Consider the following 14,650-nt stretch of genomic DNA (forward strand, 5'->3'; position numbering starts at 1 on the left):
GACTCTGGATACGTTCAGGATGGTTAATCCTTCCTGCACTACATGCGCTAAACGAGCTTGGTTAGTGGCTAACTTATGTACATTCTTTTTGATACTACCCAGGTCCTCATCTGACACTGTTCCGAAAAGGAAACTCACTGCTTTCCCGACAAAGGGTAAAAGTGACCTTTTAGGCCTTGACAGGTGGTGATATTCCAAAAAGTTTTCCTGAAGATTACTTAACGGGATATTCAAACTATTTATTTCTTGATCCAGTTTTATGAACATGCCGTCTATTCCAGCATAAGCAGCACTATAGTTCTTGTTGATTACCTTATGAATAACTAATGCCAAGTCTGCAATATCCATTTGACATTTGGATAGATACATTTGGTAAGGTTTTAGGTCTATAACAAAGGTGATTAGCCACTTAGATCTGGTGGTTGTCACGTCATTCAACTTTTGAAATATGATATTTTCGAACATCATTGTACCACTGGCTAGACCGATACATACAAAAAGAATTAGGACACCCATAACGATTCTCTGAAAACACAGAGGATAACAGATTCGTCTCGCGAAATACATGAGTTATAATTAACAGCCAGAACGATTCCTTTATATATGTATATATGTATATATATGTATATATGCATATGCAGCTTTTGGTCAGTTGTCATAAGAAATCGTCCAGCGAATAAACATATCTTTATGGGCATGTATATGTAGCATTACTAATATGTACATTGCAGTCGTAGCTAACCATCTATTGTGAAGCCTTACAATAGTTGGGCTACAGCTTCTAGTAACTTCTTAACGTGGTTACCAGGCTTAGGTTTCTTATCCGTTTCACCTTTCATGGTGACAGGGTTGCTATTGACGACGTTCACCACATCTTCCTGGTGTGTTTGTGAGCTATCAGTATACTGGTCTGAGTCATAACCCTTGGTTATTTCTAGTTCCCACTTCTTGCTCCTTAGCCGCTTCACGACTTCGGATAGGGGGATGTCATCCTCATCCTCAGAATCGGATCTCTCCTGGCGATATCGTCTCGCGATTCTAGCTAAAGGATCCCCCGTCTTGGCGTCTGAACTTTCTGAACTTGATTCAGAGGAGGGAGGGACAACATAGGCAGTCTTCCTCTTAGGTCGACCACTGGTATCCTTCAGGATATCCCATTCGTCTGTATCAGCTATCCTCAGATGCTCTGCATGGGCTTTTGTTGTTGAGCCATCAAGCTGACATCGGATGATATAGGTGACAGGAGAGGTTTGATCTATGACCCTGTAAAATGGCTTCCATTTGTTTTGCAGTTTGCTCTTCCGCTGATGGAGCCTGTAGAAGACTGGGTCTCCTATCTTTATTTTGTTCGGCTTCCTGTTCCTGTCAGCATACTGTTTCTGTCTGCGCTTAGCCTTTTTCATATTTCTATGAACCAGTACGAAGGATTTGTGTTGTTGTTGTAACCCGATCTTGTGTTCATCCTCTCCGGTGTACTTTCGCCTCGGCTTGAGTAGATTATCAATTGGTAACACAACATCCTGATTATACAACAAGAAGAAGGGCGAGAATTTGGACGACTCACAGATGTTGAACCTTATGGTGGCCAATGTCTGGTTGAGGTACAAATCCCAACTGGTCAGGTTGTCATCCAGCTTCTTAGCGAGTACATCGTGCAAGTCCGATGGAACCGCTCAACTCGACTGTTGGCCTGTGGGTGATAGTATGAGGTCTTCATGTGATTTACCCCCAGCGCCTCCAGAGTTTCCTTAACTATTCGGTTTACATTCTCTGTGCCATTGTCCGTGACGATCTGAAGCGGGGCGCCAAAACGTGGAAAAATTTCCTCGATCAGTAAGTGGGCCACGGTTTCTGCTGTTTTGTCTGGCACGGGAAACGCCTCGGGCCAACCACTAAAATGATCCACAAAGCTTATGATGTACTTGTTCCCAGACAAGGAAGTAGGGTATGGTCCAGAAAGGTCCATGCTAACCTTGGCAAATGGGTAGGGTGGCATATCAGTGTCTTGTAGCGGTGGCTTCTGTGCTTTCATCATACGGACTTGACAAGTGATGCACCTAGTGATGTAGCTATACAGTATTTTGTATAGGTTCGGCCAATAATATTTGGTTTTTATCGACCCAAATGTCTTGTCAATTCCCATATGTCCATTTTCGTCATGATACTGTGTCACTACATCTCGCTGCAGCTGTTCAGGCACATATAACCATGGTACTGGCTCATCGTCTGCATCACTCATAAAATAGAGTAACCCATCTATGATTAGAAATCTTCTCAGTGGTGATTCATCTCCACTACCCTTTTCCAGCTTGGTCTTGATATCCTGAATGTTCTTGTCCTTCAGCTGTTCGGATCTCATGTCAAGACCCTGTTTACAGGTTTTGAGAATCTCATGGGCCTCACTTTGTTTAGGCTCACAGCTAGCAAACTCTTTTGTAGAATTTACCAGAGTCGAAGACATTAATCTCTAGGGCATTGTCAGGACCATCTAGTACTATTTCATCCTCAGGGTTGGTATCGACTTCTGGGTGGGTAGGTACTCTTGACAGGAGGTCAGCACAGGTATTGGTCACTCCTGCAATGTACTCAATTTCGCAGTTGTAGCCTGCAATCCCCAATGCCCAAAGCTGCACTTTCTTATTCTGCATCGGTGACTCCAGAAGGTACTTCAGAGGTTTATGGTCTGTTCGGATGATGAATTTGGCATTATGCAGATAGTGGTCAAGTTTTTGTAAGGCATAATGGATAGCGTACGCTTCTTTTTCAATGGTTGACCACCGCGTCTGGGTATCTGTCAATTTGTGTGAGAGGAAATGGATCGGCTTCTCAACCCCTGCGGATGTACTGTCATCATAATGTACTTGTGCTAGGCAGGCACCCACACAGCTGTCGCTGGCGTCTGTATAGAGCACATATGGCTTTCTAGGGTCTGGATATGTCAGCAAAGGTACCACCGTGAGACTCTTCTTCAAGAACTGAAAGGCCTGTTGACATTCTTTTGTCCAAGCGAATCGAGCATACTTCTTGGTTAGTTTCACAATTGGTTCTGCTATCTTCGAGAAGTTTGGTATAAATCTCCTATAGTAACTGCACATACCAACAAAACTGCGGACTTCTCGAACTGAGGCCGGGGCCTCCATGGATCGGATTGCCTCGACCTTTTTCCCATCGGGTTTGATCCCATCCTGATTGATGACGAACCCCAAATAGTTAGTTTCTTTTTGCATGAATGAACATTTTGACAGTTTTAGTTTCAGTGAATGCTGCCGGATTCTGTCAAAGACCAATTGAATATGCTTCAGGTGTTCTTCCTTGGTTTTAGAAAAGATAAGGACATCGTCAAGGTAGGCAATAGCAAAAGCCTCAAAATCCTCTAAAACGAAATTCATTAGTTCTGTAAAGATTGACGGGGCATTACATAAGCCAAATGGCATTACGGAAAACTCAAAAAGTCCTCGGTGACAGGCGAATGCAGTTTTCTCTTTGTCCTTTTCATCCATCGACACCTGCCAATATCCGGACTTTAAATCCAGGGTTGTAAAGTATCTAGAATCTCCTAATTGGGTGAGGATGTCATCGATCAGAGGTAAAGGCATTGAAATTGGGCGACTAATACGGTTCAGCGATCGGAAGTCGACGAAAAACCTTTTGCTGCCATCCTTCTTGTCAACCACTACTATTGGGAAACTCCACGGTGACCTTGATCGTTGTATGATTCTAGCTTCAAGCATTTCATTAATTGCCTTATCAACTACCTGGCGCTTGTTCAACGGTGTTCTATAGGGCTTCATTTTAATTGGGGGATGGTCACCAGTGTCTATTTTCATCGTCACCGTGTCTGTATGTCCTAAGTCCATGTCATTTTTTGCAAAGAGGTCACGGTTACGTTTAACTATGTCACAGACATTATCCCTGTGTTCTGGTGGTACGTTAATGTCAGTGTCCTTGTCATCTAGTATGTCATTGTCTGGCAGGTCTGACATCTTGACCAAGTTCTCGGAAGGAATGCTTTCTAACTTCCCAATAACGCACCCTCGTTTAAGCCTAATGGAATTGTTCGTGTTATTGACTAACATGACGGGGATATCCCTGTGTTTATCTACCCTGACAATGGAGTTAGTAACTAGGACACCAGGTTCACTTGCCAAATAACCAGTATCAATAGCGGTCAGTTGATACACATCATCAATCTGCATGCCATCCCTATTCTTCACTTTAGTTCTCAAGACATTTTTACTTTGAGGTTTTATTGTTACATTGGCTGCTAGCCTCTCTACAGAGGAAATGTGAATATCTTCCTCTAAGGGAACATAAGTCTTGCCAATCCTTAAGCTACCAAGATCAAAGTAAAGTCGAACACCAGCCTGGGTCAACCAGTCATGGCCAAGTATCATATTCCGATTCATGTTACCGACAACATAGAACGTATGATTGAGAGTGACACCCCTAAGCTTGAAAGTGAGATTGACACTGCCATCTACTTCCAGAGCATTTCCATTGACTCCCTGTAGCAACATCTTTTTCTTATCAAGTTTGCAAAATCCCTTAATTAGCTCAAAGATTCTCCTATGTATTATTGAAACTTCTGCTCCTGAATCTATTAAACACCTGACCTTTCTTTTACCTATCTTTATGCTGCATGAGTTTGGTCTTCCCGCTAGATTAATTGAGTACCTCCTTTCACTCTCTTCCCCAGTGGCTTCCTTGTGGGGAAGAGGTTCTAGTTTAAAGCTCTATCATTAGTGGGGTCAAAGGTCACCCTGCGTCTAGTCGGGCATTCCCTCTTAACATGTCCCGGTTGACTGCATAACCAACACACTATGGGTTTGGGGGAGGGTGGACGCCCTGTCCCTACTACTGCATGAATTCCTCTTCTCGACTGTAACCCACTCTGACTAGCTGGGATCCTACAATCCCTAGCCCTATGCCCTGTTTGGTGGCACTTGAAGCATTTCCTGTGCTTAAAGTGGTCTATGTCCATCGCTTCTTCCCTTCGTTCATTTAGGAACATTCCTTCCCTACTATTTCCCGGGGCCCTGCCTTTATTACTGGTTCTTCCTAACCTTAGTTCAAAACGAGCCCTAATGTTCTGCTCATGGGTAGCTGAGGTGACAGCCGTCGCCAGATTGGGGGGATTTTCTCGCATTAATTTCTTTTGTAAGTAATCGAAGGCAAGCCCATCTATAAAGAAACCTACAAGTTGCCTCTCTACAGCCATACCATTACCATCCTGTCCTAGGCCGGCATAGGCTTCCTCAGCCAAATTTAATAGGCGTTCAGCAAATAACTGCATACTTTCCCCAGGTTTTTGACGAAGTGATTGAAGCAACATAAACGCATGCTGCGGGTCGGTTATTTCTGCAAATCGCCTGGCTAATTCCTCCTTCAACTCCTCCCATGTTGCCTGTTCGTGGTCATTCATAAACCTAAATATAAAATCGCTGACGACCCCTGTGCTGGTTTGATAAGCTATCATTTTTTTTTTGGTTTGAACCTGAATTGGTCAATACTGAATATTTTTCTATGCCTTTTATCCATTCCTTATACCTCTTAGGGTCCCCATCAAAATTCCTAACTACCGCCGATATTCCTTGAGTCCCGATTTTAGCTGATAAGTTAGCTAAGTGTCCTGAAATTTGGTTGGTCAAACCTTGTAAGAATTCACCTATCTCCTGGTTAGCCATCATGAATGTTGGAGAGTACTAACAAAAACCCTGTCTACTCACTCGTTTCTCGTTGGGCCAGTCTCCACGTAACAGCACTGTGTCTTTTCTTGTCGGCAGTCCTTTACTTTGATGAGGATCCTGGTCACGGCACCAGTTGAAGAACCCACTGCATAGCCTATACTTGTAACAAAGTATAAGCAGACGACAACCAGAGGTTTTCAAGGAACGACTTTTATTTACTTCATAACATCAGCCGGCAGGTTGACCAGGGGCATCAGAGGCAGGGCGAGGCAGGCAGAAGCAGGAGGGGGTCCTCTCGGCGAACTGTACTGTACTTGGCGAGCGTCAGTTCATGTCTACTGGAGTGTGGGGTCTGGCCCCCCTTTTATCCAGTTCATCCCCCGCTTTGATTGACACAAGGGGAAGGTGCAACTGGCATATGGTTCCACCCAGCTGGCAGGTTGATCCAGGTGGCTGGCAGGTTGGTCCGCGTGACCCCACCACACCAATCTTGTCCCCCATTAGTGTCGGGCGAGACGTTGGTCTCTAATCCCCGATAGGGCAAGTCACGGTCAGCCGGATCGCAAGGCAGCATTCATGTCGCGCCTGGCCTACCCCCCATTGTGTTACATGGGACCCGTGCCAAATTACACTTATCAGAGGGGTACACAAAGTACCCAGTTTAGAGTACCAGTTGTCCGACTTACATATTTGTGTACCCCACTTATCAGAGGGGTACACAAAGTACCCAGTTTAGACTACCAGTTGTCCGACTTACATATTTGTGTACCCCACTTATCAGAGGGGTACACAAAGTACCCAGTTTAGACTACCAGTTGTCCGACTTACATATTTTGTTGTGGCTGAGCGGACTAGGCGACTGACTTAAGCGATTAGGTGCCTGACTCTGAGGGTGCGGATTCGAATCCCGGATGGGACTCAACCAAAAGAAGTACTAGAATTTGTACTTTACTAAGAAAGTGAAATCCCAAATATGACATATGTAGCATTTGACCACTTTCTAAATGGCATCGTGTAATCATAGCTTTCGGCCGTGTAATCCCATATATAACATAGGTTACAGGTAACACCGTAATGGTCATGGGATGGATGTAGATTTAGCGTAGATGTACGAAAGCAGTACAATAGATTTTCAGGAAGGCCTAAAATAAATATTCTGTAAACATGTACCATTGAACACTAGCCGCATCAATATTTTTGTTCGGTAAGTACCATCTGGTTCATATTCCTGAGACTGGCCTGACGATATCAGTTTCTTTGTGCCGGGAGTTCCCTACACCATCAACGCAGTTTGCCGTGCGGACTTTCACTTATCTGCACACGCCCGAAAGCACGCATGCCCGCACTCACTCACTCACCCTGAGATGACGTTGTTTCTCTATGCCATAAATACTCTAGAGGCTATATTCTATGTTCAGTTTATATTCTGTAGAACAAAAAACTCTTTCATAGAAAGATGATTTTACCTGTTTGAGGGAAGTGGTTCTTCCTGAATGCCATGCCCTCTGTCTCACAAGGCAATACTCCTGCATGACACCTACTGTTTCAGGGAAGTGGTTCTTCCTGAATGCCATGCCCTCTGTTCGACAAGGCAATACCCCTGTGTGACATTTTCTGTTTCAGAGAAGTGGTTCTTCCTGAATGCCATGCCCTCTGTCCGACATTTCAATACTCCGGTATGACACTTCCTGTTTCAGAAAAGGCAACGTACTTGTTTGACATGCACCGTGGGTACGCAGTGCAGGGCGAGAAGACCATTAGTGCCAAGGCGTACTTCGGGGAGTTGGAAAAAGGTAACATAAGGGAGAGTAGGCGTCAGCGTGACCGTCACCGGTGACCGTTACCTCCCCGTCCCGTCCACTGAGTACGGCCTTGGAAAACGTATGTAAACTATTAATATATACGCCAGTCATCTTGTGATCAATGTGTGTGTGCACGCGCGCGCGCACGCACGCACGCACACACACACACACACACACACACACACAAACGTAGCTCTGAGACTTTACTTCATGGACAAGGAGATACCACGTGGTCTGTCATCTACATGCTAAGAAAACTATTTTGTTTATTATTTTCAAATATTTCATTTAATATCACTTGGCACTAGCATTGGTCCTCTGAAGTATTTTATAAATGTTATTATTGATTTCATGGTTTCTTGACTCCGTAATATGCAGAACGATGCTTATGATGTTGATCACTGGGTTGTCTTGCCGAGACACGATTATTTACAGACCGCCGCTATATGGAAAGAACATTGCTGAATGCGGCGAAAAACTAAACTCACTTACTTATCAATATGTGAACACACACTTTCATCTTCTTTCTGTTAAGGAGGCAGTGTTCCAACGTCCAGCTCCTTAAGGAAGGCGATCACTAGAAATACGAAATCATTTCAAACACTTTTGTTATCTTAGTTACATGTGATTTCAATATTCTATAACGTTCACCTTTGAGGAACTGAATGCTTAATATTCATCTTTTTATACACTGACCTCATCATATATGATTATGATAGGAGAATGCATACTTTTACCAGTTATCTTTTAGACTGGGGTATATTAAACGTTGTATTTGTTCACTGGTCCCGTGGGTGATATTGGCTGATGTAACCTCGATGTTTGCTTATGTTGCCTGAGCCCTTCGCCAGACATGTCCCTCTAGTGACCAGTGAAAAATGTATTTATCTTGTCGGACACCTCAATGTTAATTTTGAACTGTTCGAAGTAAGGGTATCGGATCGTAGCAATCGCTAGATTTTGCAAGCCACACAAGAATAACAGATTTAGAGTTATCTTCCTTCCATACATTCGCAAAACATCGGTAATTTCCGTACATCATACGTGATTCAGTATTATTCGAGATACAGAATTACTACCTCTAAGTACCAAATGGGTTCAGCATTCCCAGCGGGGTACATAGAAATGGTACATTGAAAATAATATAAGAACTTTTCGTGATATCTTCCACACTCTGCAACCCTGTAGCATTGTGTCAAAGGATTTAAAGTGTAATTGTACTGAGATGCTGTCACTCAGCCGTCATATGAAGGTCAAAGCGAGTTGCTTTCTTCTACTAGTGTGTTTGTAAATGTAGTGATTCTATGGCCTGGGTTAGAATTGGTCTCCATCAACCTATGTTTGTTGTAAGTGGCGACTGACAGAATGGTGTTGGCAGGCTCGCTGACATGTTTGACACACGTGCCGTATGCGAGTTGTACAGATCGATACTTATTTTGTTGATCACCTTTCTTCTTCTGACATTTCTAAGTAACACCTCATGTGTCTGTTTCTTGGTACAGATAGATCTACCTGTTTCCCTTACTTCATCTTTTAGTCAAAGACCTTCACTGCATCCCGTTACCATAGCTTCCTGTTTGGCACTGGTAAACGGTCAAGACGCTGAATATAACAGACAGTTCAACTGTACCAAAGGACAAACAAACCCTTGTATTATATATCTATGTGTCTGTGTGTGTGTACGTATGCGCCTTTTATGACGCCGCGTGTGGCTAAAATGTAATTCGCTTTAGTGAGCATGATTTACTCTGCTTGTATTGTGACACTGACATCACACAAAGTTAATCATCTGCAGCAGCTATACCAAGATGAAGAACTCCACATGTTCCTCGGACCAGTTGCCAACATGCTTCTTGATGAGATCGCCTGAAGCGCCGTCAACACATGACCGATATTAACGCTGTTCTCTGCTCCAACGCTGACATGGACGATATATTACTGTAGCTACATTCATATTAAAGGCATCTGCATTCCCCAAGCATCTTAGAATCAAATTACAAATGGTCTTTGTCACCAATACCAACTGTCTAGACAAAACGAAACGAAATATACTTTGTATGAAAACGAACGCCGTGCTCGAAAGACAGCGCTTGACTGAAATGTAAACAAAGAAAAATTCCAATTTTGGACTGCGTAGCATTTTCGGAAATTTTTCAACATCCAGCCGTCTAATCATTGCTTATAATGGCTCAATACGCTTAGTATGTTCAGGGGAAGAGTATCGTGGCAAAAAATAGCAAATTGAAAATAGATACAATGAAATAATTTGGTAATTCATAAAAAACTGTCAAACTTTTAGTGCAGCGTGACGCCATGACTGACGCAAAATCACGCAGAACGACAACGGCACTTATCGGCATTTCTGGCTTCTTCCGTCATTTACAATGTAAACGATAAGAACATATCACAATACACAGATAGTCAGAATAATTCTGATTACTTACATCTCACATTTATATACAAAAGATCCCTGAATCAAGCAAAAAGTCGTCGCAAAATCCTGTGCACCCTTCTCAGCGAAGCCGCCATTTTGAAAGAAATCGGTCATCGGTAGTGATGTCACACGTCAACATTGTTGCACATATTAGGCAATTTCTTTGAGGTGAAGGTCGGTTGAACAAGAGCAAACACAATGCCCATACCATTCCGATTGCACTTTTAGTATTGTGGTGTATATTTTGGGCATCGTTCAGATATTTTTTCATGAAATTGATTTCAGCATCTACATATATCCATGTTCAACACCATAGCATGTGTGGATATAAGGTATCCGCTTATATTCTTTGAAAGTTTTTGATTGTTAGAATAATATTTACATGGGACATTGACTCAGTAAGTGTATTATACCACATTTTAAGCCTCTACACAAGTGTTGGAAGATCACACGTAGCCATTACTGCAACACGTGCTTTAGTTAACTGTGATGTACAATGTTTAATACGTTGGGACAAATATTGCAGTTTCATACGAACAGGTTCATAAACAGCGATTTAATTCCAACTTATAAGTAGAACGGATAATATTAATGAAAATGATTTGTACATTTTATCAAATGTAGGGGCACACATACTACTCTTTAAAGGAATTGTCTTGTTCATTGTATTGGTTTGTGTCGTTTTTATAGACAAAACTATTATGAATATTGATTGCCAAGTGCGATTTTGTCAAAAACGTTTCATGATTCATTACCATTGTTTTTCGATAATAAAGTCAATTCAAATGCGATTAAAATATATCTGATGGCAGAATGTCTAACTCAAACAATATTCATACGGAAATTGTTAAAAATATATACATCAGGTCAAGTCTTAATTTGGACAAGCATTACGTCCATTTTCTAATACTTCTTTACTGAAAAAGTGATCTCTTTGTACCTTTCGTTGCATACTTATGAAGGGAATTGATTTCATAATCATGAGAAGAAAAGTCTTTTTCCTAAATGAATACTCAATGAATATTCAGGTGTTGTGAAATTTTCATTTATGCTAAATTGATGCTAGGCAGGTGCGCGTGTTGCTCACAATAAGATATGTAGTAAAACCGTGTAACTGTTGATATATTCAGGACACTATTTCAGTGATAAAACCACTCATTTTATATTTTGGCTAAAAGGTGTTGAATTCTGACACAGAAGCCGAGATCTTTTACACATTGAGTAGAAATTAGGTTAGATATATACTAATCAGCAACCAGAGTAGTCTTTTTCCGACGTCACAAAATGCACAAAACATGCCGTGACGTCAACTAAAATGTCGCATTATTTTCAGTTATTTCATTACGTTTGAAAATGTGGCTGTTACTCCGTTAATAATGACGGAAAATTAATAAAAATACATCTACACAAACAGGAGAATATGGGAATCTAAGAACTAAATTATGTATCGGATAGGGACATCCAAATCGCTATTGCCTGATTTTTGATGTAGTACACTCGCATCTTTTCTTACAAATTGTGAAACTACCAAAAGGTATCCTCTCACATTGGGGAAATTTGTATTGGAATAGTTTGGTTCACTGTGAACAAAACATCACGAAAATATACTGTCCATATCCACAGCAAATTCTCTCCATGTGATCGGAGTTACATTGACCTAATGTAAACCATAGCTGAGTTATGCCCCCTTATCTTTATACGTGCATGACCTCTCTGTCGACGTTTGACGTCATAGTAGAAAATCGATTTTTGACATTTATTGCGGGTCATTTTTTATTTTGTGAGTATGACGTTATGCATTAGCACATACATCCATTTCATATACACTTATGTCGTTCAGGGGTTAAAGGAGCATCGATTTACACAGTTGGAATATATGTAAAGCACACGTAAAATCTCCACACCATAACCATCATGATGCAAGTCTGAGCATAGTTTTCCTTGTGAAATATCCGTCACCTTTCACCTTGTGTTTTTCTCTGGTCGGAAACAGATCGCAATACCGTGATGTAACGATTCTAGATGTCAGTTTCAAAATGTCTTCCACAGAACAGGATGCTTCAAACGCAATTACGTAGAACAGGATGACCCTTTGGCAGTCTTTGTAAACTTAGTCTCAGTGTATTGCGTTACACTCCACCACTGAGTCAAACAGTTCACCACTATCAAAACCTAGTAGAAGGTCGCGTCAGGTAACCTTTAAGCGACCAATGACCGTCCAATCAAACGCGAGACGGTTAAATAGATTTAACCAATCAAACGACGGCTACTAGTTAGGGATCGGTGTCTGTTGACATGGTTACCATCAGCTTTTATTTCCGCAAGATGACATCCTTGAATATTGCCAAAAACACTATTTTCAGCGACTGTTTACTCACCGTTGTCATGGTTGCACGTACGCCGTGTGCATCATCCTGAAGCGAGGGTACGCTAAATAACATTCGGAATCGTTCGGGTACGAGCCGTTTCGAGATAAAAAGTTCAAAAGGTATGTGCGAATGTGCACTTTCGCGAATTGGTAAGCTGTGTTCTGATTGGTCAATCTCAAAGGTTAACTGCCGCGACCTCCCATAAGGTTTTGTTAGACTCAGTAGTGGAGTGTAACGAAAAGTACTGGGGATAAGTTTACTCAGACTGACCCTTTGGTTTCTTTGATGACTCGGTTATCCCAACCGCCGTTTAACGCCCTCTGACTTTCTTTGCTTGCTGTGAAAACGATGGACCATATAACAATACAGAGATAGTCAGAATCATTCTGATTACGTATACCACATATTTATGTGGAAACGATCCTTGAATCAAGGGAAGATCTTATTAGTTAACACTCGGTTAAGTGTACTTAACAGCTGGTGTGTGTATAGCAATTGCGTTTGCATGTAGCCTCCATCTGCTTTGAACGATTCTCATTTTAGAAACAAAACAAGCAATATACGGACAGACTTATGGATGAACAACTGATTTATTATTGCATCAAATGAATAAAGAGGTTGTTCATCCAAAGACTTTGTCCGTATACTACTCGCCAAATTCCTAAAATTGCCACTCAAAGAAGCTATGAAACTTCCGTTTTTTTATGCGACTCACGCGACATCTGTGCCCACAAAGTCTCTCGATCAACGACACACGAAGTTCTGTGTTCTCCTTGAATTATATTGTATTATATCATATACTTGCAGTTGAATCTTACTCGTCTGCTTGAAATGCTGTATCTTAGTGATATGCAGACATTTCCCTTTCTGATAAACATTACTGAAGCACTCCAAATTTGCTTTTCTGATGACATGTACACACCGACAAAAAGAAACGGGAATATTGTGAACTCATGAAAACGTCAACACATACATGGTTATACAGATACACACAAGTCCAGGGTGAGTGAGTAAATCGAGTTTTACGCCGCACTCCAAACAGAGACATGCATACACACATGAACATGAACGTACACAATCTCACAAAGGGACACATACATGAATAAACAGACAAACTTTCTCTCACACTAACACATGCATGAATAAACAGACAAACTTTCTCTCACACTAACACATGCATGAATAAACAGACAAACTTTCTCTCACACTAACACATACATGAATAAACAGACAAACTTTCTCTCACACAAACACATACATGAATAAACAGACAAACTTTCTCTCACACTAACACATACATGAGTAAACAGACAAACTTTCTCTCACACTAACACATACATGAATAAACAGACAAACTTTCTCTCACACAAACACATACATGAATAAACAAACAAACTTTCTCTCACACTAACACATACATGAATAAACAGACAAACGTTCTCTCACACTAACACATACATGAATAAACAGACAAACTTTCTCTCACACTAACACATACATGAATAAAGAGACAAACTTTCTCTCACACACACATATGCACACATAGACAAACACACAGATATCTAAAAATACACAGACACATACATACAATACCTACCATCCTCTCATACACACTCTCACACTAACACAGACACATACTCACAATGCCTATCACTCTCTCATACACACTCTCACACTAACACATACATGAATACACAAAAACACTTTCTCTCACACACACATATGCACACATAGACAAACACACAGATATCTAAAAATACACAGACACATACATACTCACAATACCTACCATCCTCTCATACACACTCTCACACTAAAATAAACACCAACACGCTCAAAAATACCTACCGACCTCTCATACACACTCTCACACTAACATAGACACATACATACTCACAATGCCTATCACTCTCTCATACACACTCTCACACTAACACAGACACACACAAACAATACCTACAAGCCTGTCAAACATACTAACACACTCGCAATGCCTATTACTCTCTCATACACACCCTCACACTAGCACAGACACACTCGCACAATACATGAAACCCTCTCATACACACTCTCACACTAACACACACACCTACATACTCACAATGCCTATCACCCTCTCACACACACTCTCACACTAACACAGACACACACTCACAATGCCTATCACTCTCTCATACACACTCTCACACTAACACAGACACATACATACTCATAAAACCTACCACCCTGTCATACACATTCTCACACTAACACAGACACACACTCACAATACCTACCACCCTCTCATACACACTCTCACACTAACACACACACCTACATACTCACAATGCCTATCACCCTCTCACACACACTCTCACA

This window comes from Haliotis asinina, chromosome 13, assembly GCF_037392515.1.
Source record: "Haliotis asinina isolate JCU_RB_2024 chromosome 13, JCU_Hal_asi_v2, whole genome shotgun sequence".
In the NCBI taxonomy this organism is placed as follows: domain Eukaryota; kingdom Metazoa; phylum Mollusca; class Gastropoda; order Lepetellida; family Haliotidae; genus Haliotis; species Haliotis asinina.